This window comes from Phascolarctos cinereus, unplaced genomic scaffold (assembly GCF_003287225.1).
Source record: "Phascolarctos cinereus isolate Bilbo 61053 unplaced genomic scaffold, phaCin_HiC Scaffold_7;HRSCAF=346, whole genome shotgun sequence".
Classification (NCBI taxonomy): Eukaryota; Metazoa; Chordata; class Mammalia; order Diprotodontia; family Phascolarctidae; genus Phascolarctos; species Phascolarctos cinereus.
The window spans coordinates 43,434,322-43,448,116 of NW_027556180.1; the positions used below are offsets into that span (position 1 = coordinate 43,434,322).

The following is a 13,795-nucleotide window of genomic DNA, read 5'->3' on the forward strand; positions in this document are numbered from 1 at the left end:
AGGAGCTCACAGGAAGACAATATGCAAATAATTGGGGACACACCCACACCCACACCCAAATATAAATAATATATATGTACAAGATAAATTAGAGATAATCTCAGAGGGAAGTCATTAAGATTAAGGAGGACTGGGAAAAGCTTCTTATAGAAGATAAGATTGATTTTAGCTGAAATTTGAAGGAATCCAAGACACAGACAAGAGGGAGAGAATTCCAGTGAAAGTAATGCCTGTGAAAATGCCCTGAGTCAAAGGAGTGCCTTGTGTGAGGAAGAACAAGGATACCTGCATTCATGGGGTAGCAGAATACATGGGGGGGGGAGATGGGGGGAGGAAGAAAAAGAGCAAGGTATAAGAAGTCTGGGCGGGGCAGGGTCAATGGTAATGAAGGCGTTTGAACACCAAACAAGGGATTTCCTATTTGATCCTGGAGGTGATAGGAGCCTCTGGAGTTTATCTGATGAGGAGATGATATGATCAGACCTTCATTTTGACAGCTGAGTCGGGGTGGGGGATAGAAGGAAACCTGAGGCAGGAAGAACAACCAGCAGAAGGATATTGCTATAGTCCAGTTATAAGGTGAGGGGGGTCTGCACCAGGGTGGTGGCAGTGTCGTAAGAGAGAAATAAAGAAAGATGTTATGAAGGAAAAATCAAAGTAATGTGAATCTACGTGTCATTGAAAAACCTGGAATAAATTACCATTGGCATTTGGGGGTAGGAGGAGGTAACAGACACAAAGACAAAGAAGAAGAAAAAGAGAAAGCCCTTCCCTCTAAGAGTTTAAATTCTAGCAGGGGGAATGAGGTGGCCAGATCTAGTTTCTGCAGACAGATAGTAATAAAACCACCTGCCTGGTGGGGCTGGAGGAGCTAGCAGTGAGGAGTAAGAGAAGACTTGGGATTTACACAGTCCTTTTCTCTCATTCCCAACAGTCCTGCCCCATGGAGATCCCACCTTGGATTGGCCCTCAGTCGGATAAGAAATAATATCAAGTAGCAGCAGCAGCAGAGATAGAACTAGGAATTCTGGACCATGGGACAAATTCAGCTGTGGGGGACAAACGGAGGAGACAGAACAATTCTGCTTTGTCTAGTACTGCTATCCAGGAGAAGGGGTGGGCCACCCTTCAGGAATCTGGGCCTAATCCCATTGCACATTGGAGGTGATGGTAGTCAGAAGAGGATGGGGCATGGTAATGGGTGAAGTCGGGACCTGAGAGCAGGGTAAGACTTTTAGGAGTAGTAATACATAGCATGAGGTTATTGGAGGACCATGAAGCCAGGGACTGGTAGACTGGAAGACCACTATGATGCTCTAATGTCCTGAAGTATAGAAGTGATTGATAATCCTCCTGTATTCTACACTAATCAGACCAAATACGAAATGCTGGGTTCAGTTCTGGGGACCACAGTTGAGGAAAGATATTGGTTAAGAAGAGTGTCTAGAGAATAATGAAATAATGAAAGACCTTGAGTGTGTGACATACAAGGATCAAGGAAAGAAATGGGGATATTTAGATGGATGAGAGAAGACAAGAGGAATGTGACAGATACATAGAAAATCAATGCCTTCAAGTATTTATATCCCCCATTAGAATGTAAGCTCATTGACAGTGGAAACCATACCATTCATAGTGTTTACATCCCTAGAGCCCAGCACAGTACCTAGGACAGTAGGTGCTTAATAAATATTTGTTGATTGATTGATTGTATAGTGAGGCTGTCACCTATATATAGCATGGAGAACAGACATCACTACAAAATGGACCTCATCTTTCCCCACCCTTCTTCAAGGCAGTCTTTAGTTCCTGCCAAGAGGGGAAACAGGAGTTTGGGGTCAGAAGCTTGGCCACTCTGCTGTCCTCAGAGAAAGTGGGTCCTGGACAAGCATGAAATCTATCTGTTCCCTTAAATATTACTAGTCTAGGGGGTGCAGTTTTCAGGTTCAAATAATTTCCAATTACAAGACAGTTTTCAACATTCACTTTTATAAGATTTTGAATTCTAATTTTTTTTCTTCCTCCCTCCCATCTCTTCTCTCCAAGATGGCAAGCAATCTGATATAGTTTATACATGTACAATTATATTAAACATATTTCCATATTAGTCATGTTGTGAAAGAAGAATCAGAACAAAAGGGAAAAACCACGAGAAAGGAAAAAAAGTGAAAATAGAATGCTTTAATCTGCATTCAGACTCCATAGTTCTTCCTCTGTATGTGGATAGCATTTTCCATTATGAGTTCAAGATAAACTTCTGATGGCTGTTTCTCCCTTCCTCCCCACCCGGCCCTAGAGAAGATTACAATTAAACACAAAAATACATACATGTTATATGTACATACATATATTTATAACAAACATACATATAGCAGATAGCAAAGAAAACCCATTTATTAAAGTAGGTAGCAAAACAGAAATCAGAGGAAATATACATAGGAGAACAAATTCCAGACGATACAGAGTGAAGGAGCTCTGGGTCCCCAGATTTCACCCAGGGGAAATTCCCTGAAGTCTCAAGTGTAAGGAGCTGGGGATAGGGCCATGATGGAGGCTGCCGGCTCCTGTTTGCTTCTTCCCTGAGTCTTCCCTCTTGAAGATGGAAGCCAGAAAAGCCCTAAGGGATTGCAGAAACCAAAGAGACTCAGAGAGTCTCAGAGAAAGATTCAGAGAGATGGAAGAGCTTCCTTCTCTCCTGCTCTTGCCACCTCCCCCCCCCCCCCCCGCCCTCATGAAGGGGCAGAGGATTGATCCTCTTCATTAAGGAGTCTCATACCAATTGATTTTGGAACTCACGGTACAACTGAAGAGGAATTAATCTTGTTCTTGGATCTAGGAAGCAAAACTAGGAGCAAGGGGAGGATGTTTCAGGGGGGGAAATAGATTTAGATTCAATAAGGAAAAACTTTCTGGCCATTAGAGTGATCCGAGAGTAAAAGGGCTGCTTTGGAATGTCATGGGTTCTGGTTTTACATACATGCATAATAATGATCCAGGGCCAGCCTGTTTTTGTACAGCCTTCAGATTGAGAATGGGTTTGGGGTTTTTTTTTACGTTTTAAAATACGATAGAATTTTATTTACAAAGTATCCAACCCAACAAGCTTTTAGTCAGCACCTACTATGTGCCAGGAACCTATGCAAGGCATTTGGGATACAGACAAAATTAAATACAGTCTCTGCAACTAATGGTGGCCATAGGCTGTTTTGTATTTGAAGTGACTGAGATTTTCTTAGGAATTCAAAAATATTTTCTTCCTAGGAAAAAAATTAATGAATAGGACTTGTTCTTATATATTGCTCAAAATATATGTATGTACATATGTATATATAACGTATATATTTTTGTGTTTAATTGTAGCCTCCCCTAAGGTGGGGTGCAAAGAAAGGAAGGAAAAAAGTAAATGGTAGACAGAAGAGAACAAAAGAAAACTTAGAAGGAAGCACAGAAAAGCTGGATAGCTTTGAAAGCAGTGTGTAGTATTTATTATATTTTTTAAAAAGTAAACGGTCTGAAATGGAAATTCATTGTTTTACATTAAATCCTTTCTTTATATTCTGCTGGGTACATGGAAATGGCCTTTTTTTTCTCATTTTGTATTTAAGTGTAAAATAAATAATTTTAAAAAAAAAGTCATGAGTTCCCCTTTGATGAGATGTCTTCCAAGCAAAGACCAGATAACCACTTGCAGTATGATGAAGAAGGGATGCTCATTCAGGTATGAGTCTTCTGAGGTCTTTTTCAATTCACGCTCTGTCATTTTGTCTCTGTTTTGCATAATCAGGCAAGAAAAACCAACTTTTCTTCTGCATTCATTGACTAAATAGCATATTGGGAGAGGGGCCAGTTTTTATCCTTATTCCCCCACTTTTTTTTTTTAATCTTTGTCCCCTGGTGCATCAGATTCAGTGGATATTGTTATTTCCCTAGTGCTTTGGATATGTCTTCTACATCCCCACCACCAGCTACCTTAAAGGAAATAACAGTCTATCCCCATTCCTGCAGAATCCACACAGCAAGCAGCTTCAACCAGGAGAACACATGACTAAAGCAAAGGATCTTATTTCCAGCTCTCATCCAAATGCATTTGTCTACAGGCTAATTTCTTCCAGGCTTTTGGCTTGAGTGCATGGGCTAGTCAGCAGTAAAAGATCTTGGGCAAGGCACTTAAACTACTTGGATCTTGGTTTTCTCCTCTAAAATAAGGGCCTCTGTGGTCCCTTCCAGCTCTAAATCTAAGGTTCTATGGTCATTATTCCCTTCCCTTTCTATACCTGTTCCAAACTTCTGTTGGTTAAATGTTGGCCTGATGATATGATTCAGCTATAAGAGAAAAGGCAGTTTTAAACTGGGTCTGAGGATTGTGTTTTAATGATCCAGGGCCAGACTGTTTTTGTACAGCCTTCAGACTGAGAATGATTTTTTTTTACATTTTTAAATACAATAGAATTTTATTTACCAATTATCCAATCCAACAAGCCTTTAGTCAACACCTACTATGTGCCAGAAAACTATGCAAGGCATGTGGGATACAGACAAAATTAAATACAGTCTCTGCAATCAATGGTGGCCATAGACTGTTTTGTATTTGAAATGATTGAGATTTTTGTTAGGAATTCAAAAATATTTTCTTCCTAGGAAAAAAATTAATGAATAGGACTTGCTCTTACATATACCAGCTGACAGAGAATAAAGGGGTAAAAAAAAGGCATAGAAAGATTTATCATATGCTTAAGCACAGGGGCAGAATTAGTTTGTGATTGCACATGTAGGGGCCAGGAGACAAATTTAGGCTTCATGTCAGGAAAAGCTTCATGATGATAAGAACTATCCCTAAGGGCAATGGGCTGCCTGGGGAGGTATGAGTTCCCTCTCCTTAGAGATCTTCACACAGAAGCTGGACCACTACCAGTAGGGGATGATTAAAGATTCAACTGTTCAACTCTGAGATTTGGCCAGTCTATAAAGGAATACATGCCCATGAGATCTTTCCTATTTCTCTAGCGAAAGCCCATCTCTGTGGATTATAGATCTTCCATTTATTTTTCTTTCCTGTCTTCCCTAACCCTATTCCCAGCTGATTTCATCTTCCCTCCTTGCAAGAGCTTGGCTTCGTTTCATCATTCAAGAGCCCTGAGCCTTTTGAACTCAGCAGCAGCTAGCACAAGGAGGTGAACAAGGCAGCCTCAATTGACAGGAGTCCTCAAATTCACTTCATGCATCATATTGTGCAACAAAGCGTTGCACAATAGACAGTGTGTAGCTTAATTAGAGAGGTGCTTTACAAAACGACAACAGGAACAACTTCTGAGGAAGCCTAATAGGTAGAGCATGACAGCTTCTGCTTTCAATGGCCTGTTTGGTTGAACAAACCCTTTGATATCCCAGCAGAACCAGAATTTACATTGGTTTGTAATCAGCAATGCAAATTGACCTGAACCTACATACAAGTCCAGGGCCTAAAAGTAGGCTATTATCCCTCCCACTCTGGTCCATCCTCCACACAATTAATGATTTTCCTTAAGCACAGATCTGACCATGTCATTCTCCTATTCAGTCAAATCCAGTGGCTTCCTATTGCATTTAAGATCAGATATAAAATACAGAGGGCAGACAGGCCAGCCTAGCTGAAGAAATAAGGCAGAAAGTGTCAGGCTAGGCAAACCACCACCACCACCTTGGTCACCGTCTCCTCTCAGACGCCGATGGAAACAGCCCAGAACCCTGAACCCAAGAGCTATGGGCATAACAATGCTTCTAGCTCAGTCTCCAAAGACATTGTTTTGGGAAGCAACCCCTATGGAGACCCAGCCTGGCAACAGGTCCTGCAGAGGCTACAGCCACATCTCTGGAAAACCCAAAGAAGAAAATTCTTACCACCAGAGTCCTCAACACTGTCAAATGGTTCAACATCAGAAACTGATATGATTTTATTGGTGGAAATGACATGAAAGAAGACATGTAACCAAGTGCTTTGCTTTGGCAGCCTACAGAAGGGACCCTTCTATCTGACCCATGGCTGAAATCTTCCATATGGGTTGTCTCCTCCATTACAATGTGAGTTCCTTGGGAATAGGGACTGTCTTACATTTTATAGTTCCAATCCTGCTGGATGGTCTAGCACTAGCACCATGGTTTGCACAGAGTAAACATTTAATAAATACTTTATTCATCCATCAATCAATTAATTAATTTTATTTAGCTTTTAAATCCCTTTACAAAGTGGTCCCAACCTATCTTTCAAGCTTTGCTGGATATTACTCCTCCTCTGTCATTCTGGTACCCAGCCAAGTTGTCTTCACCCTGTTCCCCATACACAATACGTCATTTCCTATCTTCAAGTCTTTGTACCAGCTATCTACGTTTCCCTGGATGGGAATCTCACTCTTTTGAATTTCTGTGACCTTGGTCAACTCACTTAACCCCTCTGAGACTTGGTTTCCTCATCTGTAAAATAGGCATGATAATGTTTACGTCATAGGCTTGTTGTGAAGATCAAATGCAATGACATATACAGCATTTCACCAATTTTAAGGCACTTTAAATCATTTTGAGGCACTGTAGAAACATAGTTATTATCACATCTATCATCTACTACATCCCCATGATACTATGATGTAGTCTGGGAAGGCTGCTAAAAGTTGTAGTGTATGGAGGCAACACGATGTAGTGAAAAGATTTCCAGACTTGGCGACAAAACTTGTGAGTCTGAAATGTCTCCACTATTGACTAGGTGTGGAATGTCAAGTAAGCCATTTTTCTGGGAGTCAGTTGTTTTTTATAATTGTTTTATTTTTTTTTCCATATGCTTTTGAGTTGAAAATTTTTTCTCCCTTTTCCTCCCCCCCCACCCTCCCCAAGACGGCGCACAATCTGATATAGGCTTTACATTTACATAACCATTAAACATATTTTCACATTAGTGAAGTTGTAAGTAAAAATTAAAACCAATAGGAGGAACCATCAGAAAGATGAAACACAACTCAACAGAAGGTAAAAATAAGTGATAGCAATTCGACTTCCATAGTTCTTTCTTTGGATGTGGACAGCATTTTCCATCCCGAGACCTCTGGAGATGTCTTAGATTCTCATAATGCTGAGAAGGGTTCAGTTTAACAATCTCAGTCATTGTATAACGTGGCTGTTATTGTGTACAAAGTCCTTTTGGTTCTGCTCACTTCACTCAGCATCAGACCATATAAGTCTTTCCAGGTTTTTCTGAAGTCAGCCTGTTCATCATTTCTTATAGCACAATAGTATTCCATTACATTCATATACCACAACTTGCTCAGCCATTCCCCAATTGATGGGCATCCTCTCAATTTCCAATTCTTTGCCACCACAAAAAGAGCTGCTATGAATATTTTTGCACATGTGGGTCCTTTTCCCATTTGTTTGATCTCTTTGGGATATAGCCCTAGAAGTGCTATTGCTGGATCAAAGGGTATGCACATTTTTGTAGCCCTTTGGGCATAGTTCCAAATTGTTCTCCAAAATGGTTGGATCATTTCACAACTCCACCAACAATGTATTAGTGTTCCAATTTTCCCACATCCTCTCCAACATTTATCATTTTCCTGTTTTGTCATGTTGGCCAATCTGATAGGTGTGATGTGGTGCCTCAGAGTTGTTTTGATTTGCATTTCTCTAATCAATAACGATTTAGAGCATTTTTTCATATGACTATAGATGGCTTTAATTTCTTCATCTGAGAACTGTCTGTTCATATCCTTTGACCATTTATCAATTGGGGAATGGCTTGTGTTCTTATAAATTTGTCTTAATTCTCTACATATTTTAGAAATGAGGCCTTTATCAGAGAGACTGGTTGTAAAAATTCCCAATTTTCTGCCTTCCTTCTAATCTTAGTTGCATTGGCTTTGTTTGTGCAAAAACTTTTCAATTTAATGTAATCAAAATGATCCATTTTGCTTTTCATAATGTTCTCTATCTCCTGTTTGGTCATGAATTCTTCTGTTCTCCATAGATCTGAGAGGTGAACTCTTCCTTGTTCTGGGAGTCAGTTTTTGCCAGGTATAAAATGAGAATCTTGGCCTAGATCACAGGTTCTTAACTCTTTTTTGTGTCATGGATATCTTTGACAATCTGGGGAAGCTGATATACTATCAGAATAATGTTAAGTATACACATTAACAATAAATTAATCATATTAATTACATAAAATAAAATTTATAGGATTAAAAGGAAACCAATTGTATTGAAGTATAGTCTGTAGACAGGAAGACTGAGATCATATGTGATCTAGTAGTAAGCCTAATAATTGTGATAATTTTGATGTAGTGGTAAATATAAATGGTATTTCAAGATATCTGAAACAACTGTAATGTGATATGAAAATACCTGTGATTTCTATTGATGACATAGTCACACATTACCATAACTGTACTGTAACCTACTGCTAAATTACTGTGGTTTGTTGCCTAGGTTCATTATTGAAGGAAATGCTAAAATTTATCTTAAGATTAGTGAAAATGAAGATAACATTTTTTTCCCCATTCAAGTTCACAGACCCCCCTGAACTCTGTCCAGAGACCTCTTTGGATGCAGGGGGGAGAGGGTGGATACCAAGTTAAGAACTCCTACTCGCCATAATCTCTAGGGTCTCATCCAACTCTAATATCCAGTGACTATGTAATCGATAAGTAGGAGAAGAAAATGTATTGGCTTTTGGCATCATGACAGAAAGAATAGCAGAGTCAATAAAAAGCAGAGAAGGCAGCTTGAATTCAATCCTAGCCAGGGAGGTGGTGATGATTGCTGCTTTATCACGAAGGCCATTGAGTGCAACTCCAGAGCCTTTCAGGCCATCACAAAAGGCCACAGCAATTTGGGAATGATTAATTTACTTTGTTTGTTATTGCATGCCAAGGTACATGATTCAGGCCAGAAGAATACAAAAACAAAACATTCCCCAAAGACTATGGGGCTTTAATGATCAATTCAACTCAGTCAACATTTATTAGTACTGATTCTCACCCTGATGGTCTAAACTGATCAAATTAAGTGAATTGTCAAATCTCTACTTCCCTTTATGTTATTAGGAGTAATCATGTGGCCTCATCTAAGAAAAATTGCAGGGAAATAATGAAGATTGGAGCTGATGTATGGACTTCATCATGGAAAAGTCATCACACACTGGGAAATTAAGCTGAGAATGTAATTTTTCTTGACCACATGCTTTAGGAAATTATAAAATATAACGAGTACCAGCCTGTTCAAAGATATTGGAATTGATTTCATGATTCTGCTGCCTTTCCCGCATTATGCCCTCTTAGGTTTCTAACCAATAAGTTGTTAGAAGCAATTACATGCCTGTATCTAATTTTCTTTTCCCAGGAGACAGAAGCAGAGTTGCAACTTTGGAGGCCCTGAGGCGCTTTTTACAGAAGGAACTCTGAAATAATACTGTGGATTTCTGATTTCCCTTCAAATAGTTCACAGTTCTTTCACATGTTATCTCACTTAACCTCCCTAAAGTACTGTGAGTTAAGAAAGCTATAACTATGCTTACTTCCAAGACAGAATAAATTCAACACCTAACTAGTCATGGGCATGTAGATTCAATTCAGTTCAATTTAACAAAGATTTATTAAGCCCCTAGCTCGGTGCTAGGAGCAATGAAATAATCCCTTCTCCAAGGAACTTAGATTGGGGGACGGGGGAAGAACACAGTAAGTACACAGATACATAATATAAAATATATACGGATTAATTTGAATGGGGAAAACTAGCAATTGAGGGAATCAAGTAGGGAGTCTTTTAAGAAGTGGCCTTGAGTGATCCTTGAAATGAGCTAGGGTTTCCAAAAGCAAAGATGAGTGGAGAGAACATTCCAGGCATTCAGTATAGCCTAGAAAAACTTTTAAAAAATTATATATATATATATATATATATATATATATATATATACATATATATGTATATATATATACATATATATATGTATATATATATATTTCTTGACAAGTATTTCTATATAATTGGTTTTTTTAATCCTAGATACTTTATTTTATTAATTTAAAAATATTATTCCAATTAGGGGTCTGTAGGCTTCACTGGGGTTCACACACAAAATTTAGTTAAGAACCCTCGTTGAGGAACCATCTAATCAATTCAGTCCAACCCGTGGTTTACAAATGAGAACCCTGGGACTCAAAGGGGTTAAGTGATTTGCTCAGGATCACACAGCTGTTAACTGTCAGGGTCTGGATTTGAACCCAGGTCTTCCTGACTGTCCCAGATGGAAATTTAATAAAGCACAAACTAAGGCAACTCTCCCAATGAGATATCATTTATTAGCAAGGATATGCAGCCTGGTAATAAATGGCTCTGTGGCTAGCCCCCATTTGTGCCAAAAGACCCAGATGGAGAGCCAGGAGCAGCGTTTATACCTAGGCATGTCTTCTTCCTGATTGTCCTGACAGCACATCATTTGGACCTTCACAGGAAAAGGTAAGGCAACCCTGATTGGTGAGCATTTTAATGAGGAGCTGGGCTAAGAGTTTTCAGGAAAAACAAGCTAAGGAGGGCCTTAGCTCAAACCACCTTCTATCTATGGAGTAAACAACAGAGTAATTGCCTTGGGGGCTGGGAATAATTACTTTGCTCAGTTAAGCCCTTCAGAAATTACCTGACCTTCAAAAATTGGGGTCTGAGGAAATGGATGGATTCATATAGAAATATTGGTATTAAATAAGGCAATCCAACATTAATTTTCCTCACTGACTCAAAGCCCAGTGCTCTAGGCACTATACCACACTGCCTTTCTACAATCATAATCTCATTAGATTTTTAGTTCAGTAAAGTACAAACAAAACATCAGGAGAAATATAAATGACTATGAATATTGGCGGTTGCCCTCCCTCAGAGGACCAAAATGACCTCATTATGTTGGGGTCAAGGTACAGTGTGTCCAACTATGGCTGATCAGACTGATATGAGTTCAAAAGGCTCTACCACAGGTCAGGCATAAATAGTCTATCTGAACATTTGGAATGGAGATGTCTCTAAATTTGCACATCTGATGTTTCTTTGGAGCTACTGCAATTCTGCTTTGCTCACAGAGCACAGAGCCTTCTTTAATACAGGCAAGCCTTGTTGAGTGGTCCTTTACCAGTGTCTCCCATGTCACACAATGGATTCCAAAGTTCTTCAGAGACATCTTGAGAGAATCCTTGTATCACTTCTTCTGACCTCCATAGGATTTCTCAATAAAATAGTCTTTTAGGCAAACATTTGGCATTTGAACAATGTGGCCAGCCCATTGGAATTGTGCTCTCTGCAGCAGAATGTTTGACAGTTGAGCTTGGGAAAGGACCTGTGTCTAGTACCTTATCTGGCCAGGTGATCCTCAGAATCTTCCTAAGATAAGTCAAATGTCAGCAACTGAGTTTCCTGGAATGATAGTAGTAGACTGTCCAGGTTTCACAGGCATACAACAATGAGGTCAGCACAATGGCTCTGCAGATCTTCTGTTTGGAAGACAGTCTAACATCTCTTCTTTCCCACACTTTCCTTTGGAGCCTCCCAAACACTGAGCTAACTCTAGCAATGTATGTGTCAACTGCATCATCTATGTGGATGTCCCTGGAAAGTAAACTGCCAAGGTAAGTGAACTTATGCACAGCATTCAAAATTTCCCCATTTGCTATGATTCTCCTACAAATGGATGGTACAGTGCTGGCTGGCGGAGAACCTCTGTTTTCTTGGTGTTGTCAGGCCAAAATTAGCACAAGCAATAGAGAACAGATCCATAGATACTCTGTTGCATCTCAGTGTCAGAGGCTGCCTTGAGTGTACAGTCATCTGTGAACAAAAAGTCACATACAAACTCTCCCTCTATTTTAGTCTTGGCTTGTAGCCTTTTCAAGTTAAATAATTTACCGTCAGTGTAACAGCTGACCTTGAAGTCACTTTTGTCCTTGCTAAAAGACAACCACATTGCTGAAAACATCATACACACCACCCTGCTTCACTCCATCAGTAACGGGGAAAACACAAAAACATCGTCCATTATCCAGGACCCTTGCAAGCATGCTGTCATGAAACTGTCGTACAATATTGATGAACTTCTCTAGACAACCAAATTTTGCCATGATCTTCCAACAACCCTTCATGACTGACAGTATCAAAGGCCTTGGTCAGATTAATGAACTTTGTGTACAGACCTCCGTTCTGCTCTGGGCATTTTTCTTGGAGTTGTCAGACAGCAAATACCATATCAGTCATTCCTTGGCCCTTTCTGAAGCCACACTGGCTCTTGGGTAGATAACCATCTTCCAAGTGAAGGATTAGCCTATTACGGAGGACTCTGGCAAGAATCTTGCCAGCAATGGCTGAGAAAGAGACCGCCTACTCCTGTGATTGTCACAGGACAACCTATTACTCTTTCCTTTATAGAGATGGACAGTGGAGGCACCCTCAAACTCCTAGGGGGATAACTTCCTCTTGCCATATAACCTGGAAGATTTCAGTCAGTCTTTGTATGAACAGTGGGCCCCTCCCTAGTAAATCTTAGCTGGAACAGAATCACCACGAGGTGCTCTGCCCCATGAGAGGAGCTTAATGGCATTTAAAACCTCTTCTTCAGTTGGAAGTTCAGCTAGAGAGGGCTTGACTTCAACCTGAGGTATACACTCAATGGCTTCAGCACTGGATAATGATGGTTTGTTGAGAATGCTATAGAAGTGTTCAGGCCATCTCTCTCAGATCATGTCCTTATCTGTAATCAATGTGATTCCATCATCGCTGAATAGCTGAGATGCACCACAGATCTCTTGTCCATAAATAGCTTTCAGGGCATCAGAAAAGCACTTTGGATTGTAACTATCAGCATAAAACTGAATTCTATCTGCCATCTTACTGAGCCAAGGATCTCTAAGCTCCAATGGTACCTTACCTTTGTTGTAGTTAAATGCTGTCTTCTTAGAGACAAACAAATTATCCTGTTGGTAAACCCTGTGTGGAGCTCTCATTTTTTCACTTAGCATCTTCTGAATTTCCCCATCATTTTCTTCAAACCAGTCCTGATGTTGATGAGTGTTCTGGCCCAGATGAGTAAATGAGGTGCTGTACACCAGCGCTCTGAAAGCTACCCACTCCTTTTCTGCTCCACTGCTGTCAATCCTGCGTTAGCTCAGCTTTCCTTCTTAAGTTAGCAACTGACTGTTTGCACATGGAAAAGTGCTCTAATCTGCTGACGGTAAATCTTCTCCTAGTCGTCTTGCCTCAGGGCCACCACTTTTGTTGAATGCCAGTGTTTACCTTACAGAGGATGTCTATGATCAGACCAGCAGTCTGTGCCACACATTGTCTTGGTCACTCTCACATGCTGTCTCTTCTCCTTACAATGACATAGTCTATTAAATGCCAATGTTTGCTGCAAGGGTGCATCCAAGAAGTTTTATTGTGTTTAGGTAAATAGAAGGCAGTATTGGTGATGAGAAAGTCATGAGTTGCACAAGTCTTCAGTAGTAAGTGACTGTTGCTGCTGCTGTTTCTGACTCCATTCCTCCCAAAGACTCCCTGCCATGTTTGATAGTCTGTGCCTACTCCGGCATTCAAGGCACCCAGAATTACAAGCTTGTCCTCTTTCAGCACTTTGATAATGAGGGTCTCCAGGTTTTCATAAAATTTTTCTTTGACTTCATCAGGGCTCATCATGGTGGGAGCATACACACTGATGATGGTGGCATGGCACTTTCCTGCGAGTGGCATTTCCATTGTCACGAGCCTGTCTTTCACTCTTTTTGGGAGGCATACAAGCTTACTGTTT

At 40.2% G+C, this 13,795-nt stretch overlaps 1 long non-coding RNA gene across 1 annotated transcript in view; it reads right to left on the reverse strand.

Annotated features, from left to right (window-relative positions):
- LOC110204747 (uncharacterized) overlaps positions 1-13,795 on the reverse strand; it is a 166,941-nt gene that overhangs the window by 148,864 nt on the left and 4,282 nt on the right. The gene's annotated exons all lie outside the window — the stretch shown is intronic.